The sequence below is a fragment of the Myotis davidii genome, unplaced genomic scaffold (assembly GCF_000327345.1).
Source record: "Myotis davidii unplaced genomic scaffold, ASM32734v1 scaffold788, whole genome shotgun sequence".
Classification (NCBI taxonomy): domain Eukaryota; kingdom Metazoa; phylum Chordata; class Mammalia; order Chiroptera; family Vespertilionidae; genus Myotis; species Myotis davidii.
Window position 1 is genome coordinate 219,548 of NW_006298961.1, and position 9,321 is coordinate 228,868.

Consider the following 9,321-nt stretch of genomic DNA (forward strand, 5'->3'; position numbering starts at 1 on the left):
AGAGGCTGGGCACGACATTTGTGCACTGGTGGAAAAGCAGGGAGGGGCGTTCCTCAGCCTCAATCCAGCTTTCATCCTTTACCAGTCCAAGATCCCTTGGGGGATGTCTGACTGATGGCTTAAGCTGCAGTCGGACATCCTTAGCACTGCTGCAGAGACAGGAGAGGCTCCCACCACCACAACTTTTCTTGCCAGCCATTAGGCTGGCTTGTGGCTGAGCAGTGTTACCCCTGTGGGAGCACACTGACCACCATGGGGCAGCTCCTATATTGAGTCAGTGAGTGTCATAGCGACCAGTCATTCCTCCATTTGGTCGATTTGCATATTGCCCTTTTATTCTATAGGATAGGATCTGAGAATCCAGACTTCATTCGAAAGCTTTAAAATTTCAGTTCACATTAAATGTAACAAATTATACATTTTCTTTCTTTCCATTTTCTCTCACTTCCTTCTAGTCTTTCTCTTTCCTTCCCTCCCATCCTTCCTTTATTTCTTATCATGTTTCCTCGAGGAATATTTGTATAGCTTCCTTATGCATTCTTTAAAAAATGCATCTTGTTCAGAATTCCTCTGATTATACATACAGGCTAATCATTTAACCTACCAAGAGTAGTTTTAAAAAATAACATGCTAAGTGGCTGAAACATATTCTGATGAAAAATGGTAAGATGGTGAAACAGGACAATTTCAGTCACGAATGATTAAACAGATCACGGATCTTGAGCTAGAGACTCTCATTTTGCTATAATAAAAAGACTCTTGATTTGAGACTCCACCAGAGCCAAGCCATTTACAATGTAAAGTCAAGTTACTTTACCAGGAAATTATTCTTGCATCCACTTACATATTTCGCCAGGAAATCAGAACACCCCTCCACTTGGTTCTCTGCCATAGGACAGCCTTCATCTGTGCAGAACAATGCAAAGTACACTTGTAGGAAGGAAAGAAGCCCATGCCTTGCTGTCCCATGGATAGGAAACAATAAAACTAGGAGCCCTTTCCAGTGCCTGAAGGTAGTAAGTTAGTTCCTTTCTGTCAGATTTCCAAACACCCTTGGGCTGTTATGAAAACAAAGCTGCATTTCAGTACTGAGAGACCAGGGTGCTCCCCTGGGTAGCATACTCTTTACCCTCCCAGTTTGGAAAAGAAGCTATTTTTCCCTCTCTCTCAAGCCTCCTTCCAGCCACCCAGTTAATTTTGTGCCATTCAAATAGACACAATACGAAGAGACACAATACCCAATATTGTTAGCATTGGCTACGGTATTATTCAGCTCACCATTTGCCTTTCAGTGCACTTGAACTTACAAGGCTCAGGGCAATGCAGAACACTCAGCTTTTGTGACCCTGCTGGAAGTGTTGGATGTGCATTTGTGTGGGTTCAATGCCATTATCTTCCTCAAGATTCAACAGAGTTTTCTAATAAGAGAGAGCAAAAGAAGACACTGCTCAACACTCACCCATGACAAATGACTTCCAAAACTAAATGTCTGGTGGAAAGATACAGCTGTAACTCACTTTGGCAAAGAAAAATGGGGGGGGGGGATTATAAATCCTCTACAAAGCCAGATCAACCCTAAGAAAGTTAAGAGTTAGAGGCCCAAAGCCGGCTGCCATTCAATAGGATGAACTCCAGAAATGTTCACAATCACCACAGTTTGTTAATTGCTACACAAGAGTTATCACATTAATGTAACTTGGATGCCAGGAAGGGTTTCAATGAAGTTAAATGAGTAAAGCACACAGAATGCTTCTCATTGTTCAGGCTTATGGGTAGCCAGTGAGTTGTATAATTGGGATCTCTAATGTTTTCAGCTCATTTAGTCTTTCACTGCATTGTGTGAACTCAACAAACATCTGCCAGAAAAAAAAAAAAAGTGCAATAGTCTGGCTTCAAAGATCCTCAACACAAAAATAAAACATCATTCTTCCTCCTATGCAGAGTTTCCTTTCTTAAAAAATTGGTACTTTTAAATATACCTTTGTCTGCCTTGTTGCTTATTTACTTTTCTCTAATTACCAGAATAGTTCAATCTTCACTGGTCAGAATATTGTCCATAGACCAGGACCATCACCATCACCTGGAAGATTGCTAGAAATGCAGAATCTCAGGCCAATCCTATGCTTACAGAATCAGAATCTGCATTTCATGTGACCCCTAGATGATCTACGTGCACATTAAAGTTGAGAAGCACTGAGCCAGACAAAAACCCAGATCAAATCAGAAAAATATATATACCATATATATGTATAAACATAGTATGTAATATGTAATATGTATACATTATATATGATATTTTATACATATTAGATATATATATAACTTTTGTTTTTTACTTTTGAGTAGGTAGCACTTGTCTTTTTAATTTTTTAACAAACATTCATCCTGAGTTTATAAGTTCCTAGGGGCTCTCTTGCTTTCTTATATCTTAGTGTTGCTAATGAAATGGGAAGAAACCCACTTGCAAAGCTGTCATAATAAAGAAGAAACTAGATGACTCATATCCTAAAGTTCTTTTGCTACTTTTTGTTGCTAAATGTAATCTTTTATTGATAAGGTTGCCTGAAACTTTATCCAGAGGTGTGCTGGTGTATGGTGATCTCTGATTTGAAGCATTTGGTGATTTCTGGTGTGAATAATCAAGCAATGGCCAATTTAAAGCCACCAACATGAAGTCACAAAACCCAGATTTTGGAACAAATGCACACAAGCAGCTCTCACTGGCCAGCATGAGGCTGTGCTGGCTTTCTGTTACATGTTCACCACTTTGCCGCCCTACCTCTCCCTAGAACAAGCATGTCAAACTCAAAGGCTATCACGGGCCAAATAAACAAGGTTTAAGTTTATGTGGGCCGCAAAAAAACCAAAAGCTTCAATTTTCATAGAAACATGGGTTTATTTTGTTAGAGACATGCTGAATACAAAGGACTGAAATAAATGAGTAATCATTAGCATAAAATAATAGAACATTTTAATAAAAATTAATATTTCTTTCTTGAACATTAATTTACCAGTGAATAACTGCACAAATTAATAAGCATAATGAAAATAAACCTATTTTTCTTGTTCTCTGAAAGTGAAATATTTCCTGTTGCGCACACCAACCAAGTCAGTTCAAGACTAAAATGACGTGGCAATCAGCTGCTAAAATATTTGCTGCTAGTATTAGTGGAGAGAAATGGTGCGTTAGCACATAAGACGAGTAAGGGAAATGAATGCAACACGATTATAGTAATCACTCATTAGCGAACACTGTAGTTCGTTATTAATGACTAGTGGCCCAGTGCACGAATTCGTGCACCCATGGCCAACGGTGGAATCATGCAGCCCCACAAGGAATTGGGCTCCCTCCTCCCTGTTACAAAATTTTTAATAATGAGAACTGCCACTGCCAAGTCACTTGCAGCTCCTGCATTGAGCATCTGCTCCATGGTGGTCAGTGCTCATCATTATACCAGCCGGTCAGAGTGTTGAATGGTCACTTAGCCTTTTATATAGAGAGATTATGTATAACAGGATACTGTAAAAATTAAGTTACAAAATTTTTAATAAAATGTTTCTTACATATCATTTTATCGGCTGGGCCACAAAAATATTCATTGTGGGCTGCATGTGGCCCATGGCCCATGAGTTTGACTTGCTTGCCCTAGAACAGCCGTGGGCAAACTACGGCCTGCAGGCTGGATCTGGCCCGTTTGAAATGAATAAAACTATTGAAAAAAAAAGACCATACCCTTTTATGTAATGATGTTTACTTTGAATTTATATTAGTTCACACAAACACTCCATCCATGCTTTTGTTCTGGCCCTCCGGTCCAGTTTAAGAACACATTGTGGCCCTCGAGTCAAAGGTTTGCCCACCCCTACCCTAGAATCTCAAGGCCTCAGAACCCATTCGGAAAAATCCCTTCAATACAACAGGAGGAAAACCAAGGCAATCAAGCATAACATAGCTTTTGTTTTATTCTTGCTATTGCTTTCCTTGGTCCCAACACCCATTCTGCTTGCTGTTCCTTGCTTGTCCTTGGATCCTCGGTCTTCATCCCCACCCTGACACTAGTTTCCTCTGACAATTTCAGTCTATACCAGGGTCTCTGAACTGTTCCACCATGACCCTTTGGTGATGATAAAAATATAAAGTGTTACGGCTCACAATTTAAAACTAATAATAAAGTGTGCACGTTCACAAATGATTTCCTTTTCTGTATATATTAAAATAAGTCAAAGTTGTACTCAAAATCGATTCTCCAAGTATTTAGTGAACCTTTTCTATTGCTAGGACTGTCATGATTTCTTGAAAAGGAGAAAGAAAACTGAATAACAGCTGGGATGCTGAAGGCGCAGGTGTGTTTCCCTGTTGAGTTTCACTCATAAAGTGAGGTGCAGGGAGCAAGAGAGGGCTCCCTGCTCTGCATCCTGGGGGCTCTGTTCTCTCTTCTCTTGCATGAAGGAAAGAAGCTCCACATCCCAGCCTTCTCCTGTAGGCCTGGTAATCTATTACTCTCTCATCCAAAATGCCTGAAGAAGATTCTTACTTCATTTCTTTAGGAATTCCTCCTCAACAATGATGGAGCCAATGCAAAAAAAACACTAGTCCTGGACTTTGTGATGGCATCTTAGGGTGGCTACTGGCAGGCAGATGTGGCAGATGTGTCCTGGAGGAGCAAATCCTTACAATCATGCTCACATGAGAAGCCTGACCTTTCCTACTGCACTGTCTTCTACAAATGCTTTATTTTTTTTACTGTATTTATTGATTTTAGAAAGAAAGGGAATGGGAGAGACAGAGACAGAGAGAAAGAAAGATTGACTTGCTGTCCCACTTATTTATGCATTCATTGGTTGATTCTTATATGTGCCCTGACCAGGGATTGAACCTGCGGCCTTGGTGTATTAAGACAACACTCTAGCCAACTGAGCTACCTGGCAAGGGCACAGATTCTTTCTAAAAGTTATACATTTTCACATCAAGTAACCAATATAATTCAGTATTATGCACTGAAGACACAAGAAGTGAACAGCTATTGGCTATGGGAGAAAGTCAAAATCAGATACTAGTCAGAAAACCCATGCATGGCTGATTGTACATCTGTCAATTTTAAAGTTCCATGTATCTTTCATGTTAGTTTATTAGTTCAGCTTTTACTTTGCTTTTATACACCTCAATTTCTTTTCTGAGAGTAAGTCTATCCAATAAAGCAATAGCAACAACAATAACCACAGCAATCACAACACATTTTCATGCTCTATTACATATGAATGCTGCCTTCTGCTTAGTTTTGTCCATTTTTAAAAAATAAAAAAAGTTGATGTCAGATTCTAAAAAATTCAGCAACTGTGTTTATTCTGTAAAAATAAGAATATGCAACTAGCAGACTTCTAGTTTATCTGAATAAAGTATACTTTCAAGTCCTACTTGCCAATCATCTAATTTCATATAGGAAAACATTTTCTAACTATACATTAATATTCAAAAAGTAATTTGTTTGAGGGTATACATTTTAAGACATTCCCAGATTCAAAATTCCTGTGAAACTACAATTGTGCAGTTGTACTTGTGATCTACACACAGAACATGAAAAAGTAACTACCTTAACAGAATCCTGCACATAGAGGTAACTCAAAAATATATGCTGACTAAACAAAGTGACCATTGCTGTGATGAAAACTCCAGGGTTTTGCTGGTGATGACTACTGAGCAATCAGCACAGGTTAATGGCATGACCTAGTGTGCTATTCCTCTGTATTAGTGATTTTAATTTATCTCAGTAAAAGCAGGGGGTGAAAAGGGCTAACATCTCCCTACCTCTCAGAATCTTAAATAGTCTCTCATGCTGCCAGTATCTCTTTCAACTTATTTACCGTTGAGTCTTTAACTCTGTTATTTATAGTTATAATTTATAGATTTATAAGAATTTTGTTAATGCATCTTGACAAAAACTTGAACAAGTTCCAACTAGGCACTTACATGCCAATGCTTAAAAATTACCCGCAGAACTAAGGGATATATTTTCATCCTAAAATATTCTGGTTTAATATCATAATTACTGGACAAAAAACCCAAACATCTACAAAAATATGTAAAACAGCAAACTACATTTTAGGTAAGGCTAATTTATTCTGAAGAAACTTTTTTAAAAACTCATACGTAGTTTTAATTGGAATGCCTAAACTTAACCCTAGGAGAAAATACTATGTTTTATTTATACAGATGAATAACAGTTGGAGTAAAAGCAAACTAGACGTCTGCAGAAAATATAAGAAACCATTAATTTTGGTCTCAAAAGAATATGACAATTTCATTTACTTAAATATTTTACATTTTAGACTTGTGCTCTGGGGACATTTTTTAACATTAAAAGGGTAATTTTATCAATAGCAGACGAAACTGGAGTGGTACTCAGAATAAGCATTAAAGTAGCATTATTAACAAAGAATTCATTACTATGATTTGTGTTAGAATTTTAAAACCGTTTGCCCTCTGCCTCCCCCCCCCCCCATCAGTCTCCTATGACAAACTTAGCAAGGCAGTGTGTTACAGCCAAAGGGCACTGATGTAGGAAATAGAGGAGAAAAGATTTTATTATTTATTCTAAAAATCCTCTCTTCGTTCACATTAAAGCATCTGCATATGAACAAATGAATATCACCAATAAACACAGAGAAACAGACACCATTGCTTTCTCTCTGAAAATCATCACTTCCTGATCTCCTATCAAGATCTAAGTTCTCCTAGGGTGGAGAACAGCAGCCGCTGACTCTCAGAAATGCAAGCAGATTCCAGTATCAAACCCTTGGTCCCTGCAGTGGTATTTTCACGCTGGAAGCCAGTTAACCAGTGGCCGCTTCTCATAAACTGAAAAATGCTCCATTTGACCAGGCACAGTGGAAAGAGGCTGCGGGCGAGCCTGGGAGAAAGCTGTGAGACAGCAAGTCTAGCGCTACAGAAGCCAGAGTTTTGTCAACATCCGAATAAAGGCCAGGCCCCTAGGGCCAATAACAGCATGTAGAGATGTGTTTATACTCCCCTCTTCCCAGTGTGAAGAAGAATGTACAGTCAACTCCGAGCTTTGAAGGTATTCTGTTTCTCACATTTTAAATATTTGCTTCCTTTGTTTCAATCTCTATATTTTTCCCACATTTTATGACACCACTTTTCTTCCTTAAACTCTTGTCTACATCTTTGGTCTCAGACTTGACATTTAAAAAAAATATCACTGCGGATCCCCCCAAGAGCTATTGCTCATATGTGTTACATAGATCAATATTTGCCATGTTCAAAATTAAAATGGAGAAGTTTGGAAAACACATAGGCACAGCACACATTCTACCAGCGGTCAGAGCCATGCTGTCACACACTATATAGCCTTGGAAGGCTCCAATGCACACCTGTGGGAGAATGAAAGTGAAAAAAATAAAAGCCACCTAAGTGTTATCATGAGAAAAGTGTTGACCTTCTCAACCCCCTGAAAGTGGACTTCCTGAGGTTCCTGGATAGCAAACTCAAAATTGCTGCTTGAGCTACATACTAAGGCAAACATTTGAATGGTTTTCATCCCTTTCAGTATCAATTTCTACTCTGCCTCTAAATGTTGAAAAGGAAGAACAAAGGTGAGTTGTCACTACTTGACTTCATGAATTATAATGTTACAGTACTCAAGACCATGGAGTACTAAAAGACTGAAGTGGAGAAGACCAATCATACCAACTGTTAGTGAAGATGTGTAGAACCCGAAATACTCATACACTGCTGGTAAGAGTGTAAAATAATACAACCATTACGGGGAAACAGCTGGAAGTTTCTCTAAAAAACTTAAATGGATATTTACCATATACTGTAGCTGTTCTGCTACTAGGTCTTTACACAGGAAAAATGAAAGTCTATGGTATGTCCTAACAGAAAATGGTACCTTTTCTTGTGTCCTAACAGAAAATGTAGTACCTTTATTTGTAATGGTGAAAGCTGGAAACAACCAAATCCTATTAACAGGCAAGTTAATAAGTAATTTATGGTATATCTACACAATGGAATACAATTCTACTATAAAACTGAATGAACCATTAGTATATGCAATGACATGAATGAGTCTATAAATACTTTGTGTAGTAAAAGAGCCTACTCAAAATGGTGCATTAAGAGGATGAAAAGATAAATCATGTACTGAGGTAAAGTCTTTGCAGAATGCATTTCAGATAAAAGATTTCTAAGCAAAATATACAAAGAATTCTTAATATTCAACAATAAGAAAAGTTACAAATTAATTTTTTAAATATATTTTATTGATTTTAGTACAAATTAATTTTTAAATATATTTTATTGATTTTTTTACAGAGAGGACGGGAGAGGGATAGAGAGTTAGAAACAGGGATGAGAGAGAAACATCAATCAGCTGCCTCCTGCACACCCCCTACTGGGGATGTGCCCGCAACCAAGGTACATGCCCTTGACGGGAATCAAACCTGGGACCCCTCAGTCCGCAGGCCGACGCTCTATCCACTGAGCCAAACCGGTCAGGGCACAAATTAATTTTTTAAATGGGTAAACTATATAGACATCTCATCAAATAAGATAAATGCAGATGGAAAATAAGCCTATGAAAAGATGCTCAACATTATATGTCATTGGGGAATCACAAATTAAAACAATGATAAAATACCACTTTAAACTTACTGGAGTTGCCATACTCCAAAACACTGACAACACCAAATACTGGTGTGAAAGTAGAGCTAAAGGAACTCTCAACCATTCCTGGTGGAAACTAAATATACTCTTGCCTTATTATTCAACAGTCATTCTCCTCGGTATTTACCCAAACTAGTTAAAAACTTATGTCCACACAAACACCTGCACATGAGTGTTTAGAGCAGCTTTATTCACAATCAATAAAACTTTGAAGCAATCAAGATGTTCCTCATTCGGTGAATGGATAATCCAACTGTGGTTCATCCATACATGGTGATACAATGAGATGAGCTATCAAGCCATGAAAAGACATGAAGGAACCTTAAATACATTTTGCTAGGTGAAAGAAGCTAATCTGAAAAGGTTACAGACTATGTAATTCCAATTATAGGACATTCTGGAAAAGGTAAACACGTGGAGACTGTAAAAAGATCAGTGGTTGCAAGGGAAGGAAGGGAGGTGGAGCACAAAGGATTTTTTTTGGGTGGGGGATTAAAATTATTATTCTCTGTATTGCATTGTAATGGTGGATACATGTCATTATGCATTTGTCAAAACCCATAAAAAGATCAGTGGTTGCCAGGGGAAAGGGGAAGTGCAGCACGAGGAATTTTTAGAGCAATAAACCTATCATTTGT

At 38.1% G+C, this 9,321-nt stretch overlaps 1 long non-coding RNA gene across 1 annotated transcript in view; it reads left to right on the forward strand.

Moving 5' to 3' along the window:
- LOC107184782 overlaps positions 1–9,087 on the forward strand; it is a 19,007-nt gene extending 9,920 nt beyond the window's left edge. The window contains exon 3 of the long non-coding RNA XR_001515688.1: positions 9,001–9,087. This is a non-coding gene — a long non-coding RNA (uncharacterized LOC107184782). The remainder of the gene's footprint in view (positions 1–9,000) is intronic.
- Positions 9,088–9,321: the final 234 nt, after the last annotated feature.